This window comes from Leucoraja erinacea, chromosome 8, assembly GCF_028641065.1.
Source record: "Leucoraja erinacea ecotype New England chromosome 8, Leri_hhj_1, whole genome shotgun sequence".
Classification (NCBI taxonomy): Eukaryota; Metazoa; Chordata; class Chondrichthyes; order Rajiformes; family Rajidae; genus Leucoraja; species Leucoraja erinaceus.
The window spans coordinates 30424799-30438163 of record NC_073384.1 but is presented as its reverse complement, the minus strand read 5'-3'; the positions used below and the strand labels follow the sequence as shown (position 1 = coordinate 30438163).

Here is a 13365-nt window from a genome sequence, read left to right as displayed (position 1 = left end):
TTTATGAGGAGTTACGATGAGGGATTACGTGCCCTCCGCTCCCACCCCTCATTACATGGATCAAACTGATAATTGATGTCTCTTTATTCTTCACTATGTTACTTCAAATACGTGTCTGTCTGTGATTCCACACCGCTGCTTTGAAGTTATGCCGCAACGCGTCCTGGGACGGGCTTCTTCACGTAATCCCTCATCGTAACTCCTCATAAAATACAGATCAAACTTCAAACTGGTAAGTTCTCGTTTAATCTTACTATTATATGTCCTTTAACCACCTACAAGAACAGGCTGTATTGGACACCACGTCAAGACACTTGGCACCGGGTAACTGTATAGCCCTGAATGTTCCTGTAGTAAATACTTGTATATGGAAACATATTGGAATAGGAGTTAGTGGCATGGATATCAAACTACAAAAGGTATTAAAACTCCTAACGGCGGGGATAACAGCATTCGCCCGCACAGTAGATGTAAAGGACATGTCGCAGGACCAACAGGATGCACTGGCACTGCTTTACAACACACAATATGAAATAAACAGCATCAGGAAGAGTGCCATCCGACCTACTTTAAACCCCAAATTCGCGGGTCTGTGCAAACCTGGAAACGTAAAACCACCAATTCTACTATTTGGAGGTAACCTATCCAAGCAAGTCAAGGAGTTCGATGAGGAAGCAAAAACCCTGGGACTCATAAAAGGGACTTCATCAAAAACCCACTACGGCCATAGACAGCACCCTTATGCACCCACCAGTAGAACAAGACCGACTGGTGAAAGCTCGAAGGTCCGGTACACCAAACATGAGTCTTTTTTAGGCCATGGCCCAGGCCGGCCTTCTTGGAAGATACGCAAACCTCCAACATCAACCAAACCACAAACCCAGACACCGACACCTCAACATCAACGAAAGATTTACAAAAATAAGTAAACCTGCCACTGGTAACTATGGAGGTAGGTGGGTCTGGTTCCCTGCAAATTGCAGGGAGCATGGAGGTTGGGGGGAGATTACACTCCTTTCTGGATGCATGGAGTATGTTAACTACCGACACTTATATTTTAAGCAGTATCCAGGGATATACCATAGAATTTATAAACAAGTACAGCCCTCCAGTTCAACATATACCGAACCGAATGTTCGTACTTTCCGGTAAAAAAAAATCAGAAGTGCATGCTGAACTGGAGCGGCTTTACGCAAAAGGGGTAATTGAAAAATCCCAACACGAACTGCTAGAATTCGTGTCCAATATATTTACCAAAAACAAAAAAGATGGTGGTTGTCGCATCATCATAGATCTGACCAAATTGAATACATTTGTACAATATATTTGTTTTAAAATGGAAACCTTTGTTACTGCAAAACAATTGATTTCCAAAGGTTACTTCATGGCTAGCATCGATTTAAAAGATGCTTACTATTCAGTGCCTATACGAGGTGACCACAGATGTTACTTAAAATTTAACTGGATGGGACAGCCCTGGCAGTAAAGAGCGCTGCCAAATGAGTTAACATCAGCCCTAAGGCTGTTCACAAAAATTTTGAAACCAGCCCTAGCATTTCTACGGAAACAAAAACACATGGTTATGGCATATCTGGGTGACATACTTATTGTGGGCAAAACTTTGGAATTGGCCAAACAAACTGTAACAGCCACAAAACAGTTATTTGAAAAACTGGGGTTTATCATCCATCCAGTTAAATCAAAATTAACGCCTTCCACCACAATGGACTATTTGGGGTTCACCATTGACTCAGTTCACATGTCGGTGACTTTGCCAAAGGGAAAGGCTATAGACTTAATAGAGGCTTGCAATAACCTCATTGACATCAGTAAACCATCCATCAGATTGGTAGCAAAAGTAATTGGCAAAATGGTGGCTGCTTTTCCAGCCACACAATTTGGACCTTTACATTACCAAAATTTACAGAGAGCAAAAATACAAGCACTCAAAATGAATGCTGGTCATTTTGACAGACCAATGAAGCTACCAATCAAAGCTATAATGGAACTAAAATGGTGGATAGATAACATTTGGCTTTGTTTCAATCCAATCATTATCAGCAACACTTCTATGGTGCTACAAACTGATGCCAGTGCACTTGGTTGGGGTGCCACCAATTCCAACTCCAGCTGTGGAGGTAGATGGACTGCTCAGGAGGCATCATTATTACTAACACTGGGCATAAACTACCTGGAAATGTTGGGTGCATTCTATGGCCTAAAGTCATATTGTACTGGGTCATATCACCAGCATGTTAGACTACAGATTGACAATACCACCGTGGTAGCATATATCAACCACATGGGTGGAAACAAATCGACATCATGTGACAATCTGGCTAATAAAATTTGGCAATGGTGTATCCAGAGAGATATTTGGATATCAGCTACTTACCTATCAGGTAAACTAAATTTAGTGGAAGACACCAGGTCACGCAAATTTAATGAAAACACCGAATGGATGTTGAATAAAAAAGTATTTGCTGATATTACAGCACGATATGGAACACCAGATATCGATCTATTCGCATCCAGGCTTAATCACCAGTTATCAAACTATGTTTCGTGGGACCCAGACCCTGGGGCAGCGGCAACAAATGCATTTTAGCTGCATTGGGGGAAATTGTTTATTTATGCATTCCCTCCTTTCTGCCTCATCAGTCGGGTATTAAGGAAAATACAGCAAGACTCTGCGTCTGGTATTTTGGTAGTACCCGATTGGCCTATTCAACCATAGTTCCCAGTGATACTGAACATGGTATTAGAACGATGTAGCACCATCCCGAATAGACCAGACTTATTGGTTCATCCCGTAACGAGGGATAGCCACCCATGCCATAACTATTTGAATTTATTAATTTGTAGAGTCTAAAAACACCTCTACTACAACTGGGACTGACGGACCGAACAGTGAACATGATTTTGGCGTCCCAAAGACAGTCCACCAAAAAACAGTATCTGGTCTATATCAGGAAGTGGGAGATGTATTGTCACAAAAACAGCATCACCTACAGAGAAATGAACATCCCGTCTGTTCTGGAATACCTGGCAGGCCTCCATTATGATGAGGGGCTCAGTTATAGTGCCATCAACTGTGCCAGAAGTGCCCTGTCAACTTATCTATGGCAAGGAACAGAGCATCACTCTGTTGGGACTCACCCACTGGTAACAAAACTTATGAGGGGAATTTTTAATACCAATCCCCCAAGAACCAGGTACTCCCAAATATGGGATGTGAGTATTGTCCTGAAGATGCTCAGGAATTGGTCTCCAGCAACAGCTCTGTCCCTACATAGACTGACATTAAAAACAGTCATGCTAATGGCTTTGGTCACGGCACAAAGGGTACAGTCATTACATAAATTAAGACTGGACAACATGACTTCTTCATCTGAAAATATTACGTTTCGTATTTATGAATTAGTTAAGCAGAACAGACAGGGATCAGCAGGCCTCAATGTAAAATTTAGATCTTACCCAACAGATGATCGTCTCTGTATAGTAAGACATTTGTCGTTATACATGGAGAACACGAAAATCATCAGAGGCAATGAGAAGGCACTTTTAGTCAGCCATAAGCAACCACAGAAAAGAGTGACGGTCCAGACCATCTCAAGATGGCTGAAACAGATTTTATACAGGCTGGGGTGGATACTAATATTTTTATATCTCATTCCACCAGGGCTGTATCTACATCGGCAGCTATGCAGTTGGATGTACCAATGGACCAAATCCTCAAGACAGCAGGATGGTCAGGGGATAAAACATTCCAACTATTTTATCATAAACCAGTCATTAAACCTGGAACGTTTGCAGAAACAATTTTAAGTTCTGTAATTTAATTTACCCCATAAATAGGGGCTATAATTTTGTGTTAATAAATTTCATGGATTTCAATGTCGGATTCATGTCTAAATTATGTTGACACAATTCCTCCTACAGTCATTAAGGCAGATGTGATGCAAGGACTCGTTTCCACGGCATGAAATCACAGAGCTTTGAAATCTTCACGTAGTCACTCACGTGACTCCGAAGTAAAATAGTAAGATTAAACGAGAACTTACCAGTTCGAAGTTTGATCCTTATTTTATGAGGAGTACGTTGAGGGAATACATGCCCTCCGCTCCCACCCATGATCATATACTCAACTGGTATTTCTTCTCTAATCTTACTATGTTTAAGTCATTACAGTTATCTGTGATTTCACACCGCTGCTTTGAAGAATGACACGCATGCGTCCTGGCGTGGTTCTTCACGTATTCCCTCAATGTACTCCTCATAAAATAACGATCAAACTTCGAACTGGTAAGTTCTCGTTTAATCTTACTATTTCCCCTTCGTAAATCCATGCTGACTCGGACCGATCCTGTTAATGGTATCCAAATGTGCTGCTATTTCAACTTTTATAATTGATTCCAGCATCTTCCCCACCACCGATGTCAAGCTAACTGGTCTATAATTCCCCGTTTTCTCTCTCCCTCCTTTCTTAAAAATGGGATAACATTAGCTACCCTCCAATGACAAGGAACTGATCCTGAATCTATAGAACATTGGAAAATGATTACCAATGCGTCCACAATGTCTAGAGCCACCTCCTTAAGTACCCTGGGTTGCAGACCATCAGGCTCTGGGGATTTATCAGCCTTCAGTCCCATCAGTCTACCCAACCATTTCCTGCCTAATGTGAATTTCCTTCAGTTCCTCCGTCGCCCTAGGTCCTCTGGCCACTAGTACATCTGGGAGATAGTTTGTGTCTTCCTTAGTGAAGACAGATCCAAAGTACCTGTTCAACTCATCTGCCATTTCCTTGTTCCCATAATAAATTCACCTGTTTCTGTGTCCAAAGTACCCACATTTTTTCCTCTTCACATACCTAAATAAGCTTTTACTATCTTCCTTTATATTCTTGGCTAGCTTACCTTCGTACAATACATGTTCCTCCCTCATGCCTCCATCGTCCACTTTGCTCAACTGTAATACTGACACTTCCGATTTTCTCCCTCTCAAATTGTAGATTAAAACTTCATATTCTGATCACTACCTCCTAATGCTTCCTTTACCTTGAGTTCCCTTATCAAATCCAGTTCATTGCACAACACCAAATCCAGATATAGTGTTCAGGTATAGGGTGCAGTTGTTTTCTTTGGAACCGAGGAGGTTAAGGGCCTGTCCCACTTGGCCGTCATTTGCGCGTAATTTACGCTACATTGTTTACACGACATGATGCATTACACACGCATGGTGCGTGGTGACATAGGCAGTGACGCGCAGTCGCGAGCGGCGTCCCAGGATTTTGTGATGTACAAAATCTTCACGCGCCATCTGTGTGATGCGCAAGTGACGGCTAAGTGGGACAGGCCCTTTAAGGAGTGACTTAATTGAGATGTATACAATTATTAGAGACCTGGATAGATTAATTTGGAATGATCTATTTTCCTTAAATCCAAATTCAGGAGGCTTAAATTTAAAGTAATAAGTAGAAAGATTAAAGGGAAATCAAGAAAGATAATTTCACCCAGAGCATAGTCATGGAGAGTCATAGTTATAGTGGAAACAGGTCCTTCATCTCAACTTTCCCACGCTGATCAATATGCCCCATCTACATTAGTTCCACCTGCCTGTGTTTCACCCATATCCTTCTAAACCTAGCCTATCCATGTCCAAATCCTTTTTAAATGTTGTGTTTTTATCTGCCTCAATTACCTCCTCTGGCAGCTCATTCCATATACTTACCAACCTTTGTGAAAAAAAGATGTCCCTCAGGTTCCCGTGAAATCTTTCTAAATAACTCTCTGCATTTACCCTTCCTATTCCTTTCATGATCTTTTACACCTCCATTAGATCATCCCTCATCCTCCTGCACTCCAAGGAATAAAGTTCTAGCCTGCTCAACCTATCCCTATAGCTGAGGCCCAAGAATCTTGGCAACATCCTCCTAAATCATCTCTGTACCCTTTTCAACTAAACAACATCTTTCATATAATAAGTTGACACAATGTCAGGCATCTGCAACTCACTTCCTGAAGTAGTGTTGCAGGAAGAAACTCTCACCACTTTTAAACAATCCATGAATGTGTAAAACCATAGTCTCCAGGAGGAAGAACCTGGTGTTGAAAGGTGTTCCGGGATCATTTATGACCGGAACAGACACAAAAGGCCGAATGCCCTCTTTCTGTGCAATACGTTTTCCACGATTCAAAAATGTGTGTAAACCAATTCAATATCCAACCAGTATACAAACCAGTTTCACCAAGATGCAGACTAGAACATCACAGGATACCCTTCTTCCCTGTAGCTGTCAACATGTACAACTCCTCCCCCTTCTGTCATTGGGTATCCTGGGATAAATAGTCTATTGTATCGTTTCGTATCGTAACAGCAGATTACATTGAATATAATTCTGCTTTTCATTTTTAGTAAGGGCCTTAAATGTTGAGATATTTGTTATAGGTAATGTGTTACAAATGTATAGTTCTGACCGGGCTATTTTGGGAGCACATATGACCCTCACAGCTCAAGGAGTTCAAATCTAGGCAAAGACTGAAACGCATAGTTAAAATGGTCCCCTCACAAATCTCAGGGAACTCATTGAAGTTATCAGAACTGTACTGTACTGCTTCCACTGATATTTTGATAATCTATAATTGGAAACTGCCTTCTTCATACCATAATACTGTCTGTGTGACTCTGCTAAACACAAACTGGCAACATTACAACATTGAACACACCTCAAAGACATTTTAATGGCTGGGAAAAACTTACAGGCACCCTGAGGTTTTGAGGGCAATAAATAAATGTAGGCATACATTTCCTTACTAACCCAATACTTACTTCACACAAAGCAACAAGAGAAACAGGTAAAATGGAAAATGGAATTCCTTTCAAGAAGTATGATTAGGAAGTAAAGGAAGACTGTTGCTGATAATCTGGAACACATTTCTACAACCGATAATTATTAATTTTGAATGCGAGTTCACTAGATTTATTATTCAATGCAATTACGGCAAAATGAAGAGAATAGACAGTTTGACTCAGTAAAGGGCATGTCCCACTTAGGCTACTTTTTTAGACGACTTCAGGCGACTAGACTGTCACCTCAGTCGCCCAAAGAATCGTAGAGTCTTTCTGGTCGCCGCTGGATGTTCAACATGTTGCGACAGTGTGTTTGACGCCAAGAAGCGTAGCTTGACTTCTCCTGATGTAGGTGCTGTCGTAGTTGTCGCCAGGTTAACATAGGTTGTCGCCAGATTAACGTAGGTTGTCGCCAGGTGACGTAAATTGTCGCCGGTGCTGACTTCGTTTTTTTATGTTGTTAAAGTAATGATTCTTTTTCAAATGTTATGTGAAAGGGGGGTCCAGTCGCCGGTTTTTCAGCGACCTGCTACAACTATGACAGTCGCGGCAGTCACCAAAAAATAGTCTAAGTGGGACAGGCCCTTTATGGATTGACTGTGACAGGATAGGCTAATGATACTATTTTTCTTTCTGTTGCCACAAAACCAGCCGTTTAAATCTGGCATGAGAATTTTGCCTTAGAATTGGTATAAGAGTTTAATTCACGACATGAATAACTTTATTATGAATACAAACGCCATCCAATTGTTTTCTTTCTCAAATACAAGTTTTGTAAAAGCATCGAGGTATATGGAAGATTAAGTGGAGCATGATTCACAGGCAGTCACAGAATCATAAAGAGGCCCTATGCCACCCATCAACCCATCGATTTATCCCAATCTGATGTTAATGTCATTTTTTTTATTCTCCCTACACTCTCCTTACCTAAACCTTCACCCTGCCAGATTCTACCACTCACCTACACAGTAGGGTAATTTACATCAGATATTTAACTACAAACTTGCACATCTCTAGGGTGGGGAGAATCCAAAACACCAGGTGAGAGCGACACAGTCACAGGGAGAACATGCAAACACCCCACAGAGAACACTGGAGGTCAGGATCAAACTCTAGTCGATAGCTGGGAAGGAGCAGCTCTACTACCTGCACCACTGGACCACCCTGACTTTGCTGTGTCCATGGTGCAGTGTCTGTCCACCCACTAACAACCAGTACCATTGAAGGGAACAAAATAATTTTGACCACATGCCATGCTCCTTCCATAAACAACACTTAAGTGCAGAGAAGATATGTACTCCCCATGCTACCAAGACATGAATCAAGGTGTCAACTAAATAGAAAGGCATGACCCCTTCACTATTGCATGTTGTTGTACCTGAATCTGAAAAATTGTTTCTGAGTAGTCAGCGCAACATATTGGAAGAAAATGCAATGTCAACAAAAAACTACAACTGCAGTACTGAAAATGAGAAAGATAAGTCATAGATTGAGGACCCCCGAGGATCCGAGGGGCAGTGGATTGTGCACTGTGTATAAGTAGCTTCTGTTGTTGGGTTTTGTGGTTTTGTCAGATTGTATTAGATTTATAAAGAGACATTAATGGATTACATGATTGGGCAGGGTAGTGGCAAAAAAGATTCTCTAATCTAGGCAAATGTGGAGTCATGAGAATCGATGTTTGTAGGATCCATATCCCAGTGACTCAATTTCTGTAGATCTGTCACTGGTAAGAGTCGGTGTTTGGTTCTGTATCACGGTGAGAGTCATTGTGTGGGAGACCCATACCGCACTAATTGTCAAGGGCTATGGGGCTGTTCCCCAGTGAAAATCAATGTATGCAATCCATCTCCCAGTGAGAGTCAGTGTTTTTGTGACTCATGCTATCCAAGGGGAATGGGTCATTGTATGGGTACTTGGAACTGTGTGGTTCTGATGTTCTCTTGTCCCACGAGAAGAATGGATGTGTATCTTTGTATAGGTTCATGGGGATTTCAATGCTCTCTTCATATTCCCTAAACTGAGTTTCACCCCAGTTATTGTAGGATCACAGGGAGGCAGTAATATTCCCAGCAGAATATAACACCCCCATATTGATCAAAGTCCCACTGACCAAAGGATCAAGTTGGGGATTTGTTGTATACATTGTATCTGTGAGTCACAGCAATGGAGATCGAGCAAGAGTGGAGATAGAGGTTTGCATTGCGTTCAAAGTTCCACTCACTGATCTGAGAAGGAGAAGATCAAGAGGTCATAGAAATGATGCAAGAAATTTAGAATTATGCAAGGCAAAGGGAAAAGGGAGCAAGCAGATTAAAGAATAAAATGAGTGCGTAGATCCAAGTTGTTATGCTCCAGCCCATCTCACATTGGCAATGTCTTTTCCAATAATATCTCTCCATCCACTCAAATGTTAATGTATAACTAGTGAATATTGAAACTTCACAACACATTACAGCCAAGTGCCACTTCTCAAAGAGGGAATAATTTTCATGCTGTCATTGTTGTGGTTAATTACACATTTTGTGATTTTCAAATTTACCTGCTCTCAGAAATTTGTCTCCATCCTGTCTGCTGCATGATGGCGTTTAATCCATGATTTTAACTAAAGGGTTCTGAACAGATCCAAACTCGATGAAGGCCAGCATCAAGCAAGGCAACAACATCACATCACCACTGCCTCTCTCCAGCATTCCCGTCATTTTCAACAAGTTTCCAAGAACAGAGTATCTGAATTAAAGGGCAAAGGGAACTGTTGAATTTCATTGAATTCACCCCAAGAAAGAAGATCAATCCAGCCTGTCTTGCAGTACACAATGCTTGTGTATGTGGGTACTGAGAGGACTCACTCCAATTCAGCATCAAGCTACTCACTGAAGCATCTGGGAAAATATTCTTTGTCCTAAATGTTTTCAAAGAATATCCTGGATCAACCTGCACCACCGCACAGTCCTATCTCCAGTCAACGAAGATCGATAATAAGATCTAGAATATGTGCACCACCTCCTACATCTTGGATGCCACCTCTCTGCAAAGGCAGACATTGAGGATGAAATTCGCTGTTGTGATCGCAGTGCCAGCACAGCCTTTGGTCATCTGAAGAAAACAGTTGTTTGATTTGGAGTTCATGATCTGAAATCTAGCACAAAGCTTATGATCTTTTGGGCAGGAGCGATCTTGTTTGCTTTGAGATGAGGAATACCTTCAGTAGGTACCTCAAAGCACTGGAGAGATACCATCAGCACTTTCTCCATGGACTGTTCCATATTGACTGGCATCATGGGCAAGCCAACATCAGCATGTTTTTGACTTTTACCAGGCCACCGTCAAGGCAAGCGAGCTTCCTCAGGCCACCTGACTCCCATGCCCAATAATGAATTTGGTCAACAGGAACTCTCGTTCAAACTACACCACATTAAGAGGTTACCAAAAGGACAGAGTAATATTCCTAAAGTTTCCATGAAACAGAGTATAACACCCCAACCAACTTAGTATGGCATAATGGTGCAGGTGATCAAGCATCACAAGACTAGATACCTGGGTTCAATCTAGACCTTGGTTGTTGGCTGAATGGAGTTCAAAGGTTCCCTGTTAACATGTGGGTTTCCTCCAGTATTCCAGTTTCCTTCCACTTCCCAAACAGTTGGTTAATTGGTCATGCTAAACTGCCTGTGGTGTGTTGGTGAGTGGTAGGATCTGAGTTGAGCTAAAGAGAATGGGGATAAGAAAAAAATATAGGTTCAGTGGAAATGCATGGTTGATTGTTGGTATGGATTTGATGGGCTGAAGGGCCTCTTTCTATGCTGGACATTCTGACTCTAACCAATGACTGTTTACAATGAGAAAAGATCATCCAAGGCTGACCGTGAGAAACTTGAGTCTCTTCATTTGGAGTACAAGACAGAGGAGCCACGCTACCTCCAACACTACCCACCCACCTGTCCCATCAAGCATTTTCTGCCCCAACTGTGGCTGTGTCTGCAGGGCCCACATTGGCCTCATCCACCACCTTGGAACACACAGAACTGAAATGGAAGCAAGTCATCCTCACTGCTGAGGAGGGGCCAAACACGAAGTTACACAACAGTTTCACTTTGACGTTTTTTTTATTACTGCTCCGTGGAATTAAAGGCATTTCTTCTGTCGGCTTCGAAAACAATTTAAGATTTATTGCCAGTTTTAAAAGGGAGGTGCTACTAAGGCCAAAGCTAGAAAATGTTAGCTTTTTTAATTGCCTTTTAATTTGGAACATGAAAGCCAACAATACTGCACACCAGTGAACAATAAATTTCATATTGCTTGACAATGCCAAGTCTTCTGCACTTCACATCATTTCTTTCATATTCAGGCAGTGTACCATATTGTCCTGCACACTGAAATACAGGCTGCTTTGGTATGAACAGTAATAACTCTCCTTAATCACATTTAACCACAAAAACTATAAGCCACTCATTAAGCCTAGTGATAGTTCTTTGCGACCATGTTTGTATGTGTCAGTTGGATTCCTGTCATATTTTGTCCACAATGTACGCCTGGGATGTATTCCCATGCTGGGAAATAAGATCTATTTCCTCCTTTTCTGAAAATAATTCTATACATTGACTTTGGTATTATTGAGATGTATTCGCCATTTGTTTCTGCTGGTAAATTGATATAGATTAATAGAGTCATAGAGTGATACAAAGTGGAAACAAGCCCTTTGGCCCAACTTGCCCACACCGACCAACATGTCCCAGCTACATTAGTCCTACCTGCCTACATTTAGTCCATATCCCTCCAACTTGTCCTATCCATGTATCTGTCTAACTGTTTCTTAAACATTGGGATAGTCACCGCCTCAACTACCTCCTCTGGCAGCTTGTTCCATACACCCACCACTCTTTGTGTGAAAAAGTTTCCTCTCAGATTCCATCAACTTGAACCAACTGTATGTCCCCTGGTCCTTGACTCCCCCACTCTGGGCAGCAATTTCTGTGCATCTACACAATTTATTCCTCTCATGATTTTATACATTACTAGACAAAGTGGGACCCGTTGGGTCCCAGCATCACACGGGAGGGCTGGTCACCAACGCAATATTCCACCCCTCCACCAATTCCAATATTGCTCGCCAGTGGGGGGGGGGGGGCTTTCTGTTGCGCTAGTATGGGTGTTGTGGGCCGAAGGTACTGGTTTACAGAGGGCTAGTACAGACACAGTGGGCCGAATGGATTCTTGGGCTGGCATCCAACTGTTGCAACGATTTTAAAAGCCAAGCCAAGGCAAATAATTTGGCTGCAGCCACCCGACATCCAAAATTCATTTTGTGAACACAAACTTGTTAAAAAGGCGAGGCAAACAATTGGGCTGCAGCCACCCGACAACCAAAATTCATCTTGTGAACACAAACTTGTTAAAAAGGTGAGGCAAACAATTGGGCTGCAGCCATTTTAGAGCCGCATCGAGTGGACTCACCGTGGAATAGACATGCGTTCGGCGGGGGCAGCAGAGAGAATGGGGAATTTTTTAGAAACATTAATATCTCTCTGATGTTTCATCGATGGGAAAAATCCTCCGGTCCCGGAAGGCGGAGGGGGGCTCTGAGCGAGGTGGCCAAAATTGACGACCGTAGGTGGCGGCGTTCTGTCGGAAATCGCAGCACAGTGGACCAAAAGCGGTCAAGATCAAAGTTTTAGTAATATAGATATAAGATCAAACTACATATGTCTTTCTTTCAGAATTAGGTCCAGTAACAGGCTCACTTGAGTGTTAAAGGAAGCTTATGGAAATTTATCCATCTGCCCCAGCTTCTAAGCACATCCTCCTGGGCCCATTATCTCACAAGGCCCCTCATTGGGGCAAATCAAAATCCTCTGCTTTTGCAATGCCCTCGCAAGGCTTTCACAACACCTCCCTGTTACCTACAATGTTGTAACAAGAAAAATGAGAATGCCATAAACAGAGCAATGGAGGGAATGGACTGGCAATGTTTTGTGATGAGACCCTTATTCAGAAAGGGAATTGAAATTACAGATAAAACAAAGAGAATATTACTAATTGGGTAAGGCCTAATTAATCAAAGTGATTACAGTACCATCTGGTTAACAGGCTAATGAGGAGAGAAAGAAAACAAAGCTACCTTGTAAAAGCTGTGAAGTGCAATTCAGAGCTGTTGCCAACACCTGAAACCAAACAACAATGCTGCAATTCCCTAGTAGATCTGACGTAGATGCAAGGAATTGCAGATGTTGGTTCACAAAAAAAAAGACACAAAGTGCTGGAGTAACTCAGCGGGTCAGGCAGCATCTTGGAGAACATGGATGGGTGACATTTCAGGTCAGGAACCTTCTACAGACTGAGTGTGGTGGGGGGAAAGTTTCAGGTCCAAGTGAATTTGAGGCTAGGGTAGGGTAAAAGTTAGCGGTAAACTTAATGAGATCAACAAGTTTGGCACGGGTGCAGGAGGCAGCCCTAATTCAGTCGTCAATGCAACAGAGGAAAAGTAGTCTAACATGCTGTGCTCTGGCTTAAAGC

At 42.1% G+C, this 13365-nt stretch overlaps 1 protein-coding gene across 1 annotated transcript in view; it reads right to left on the bottom strand.

Moving 5' to 3' along the window:
• The window catches only part of zgc:174356 (uncharacterized protein LOC100137120 homolog), a 108252-nt gene that overhangs the window by 11008 nt on the left and 83879 nt on the right, over positions 1 to 13365 (bottom strand). The gene's annotated exons all lie outside the window — the stretch shown is intronic.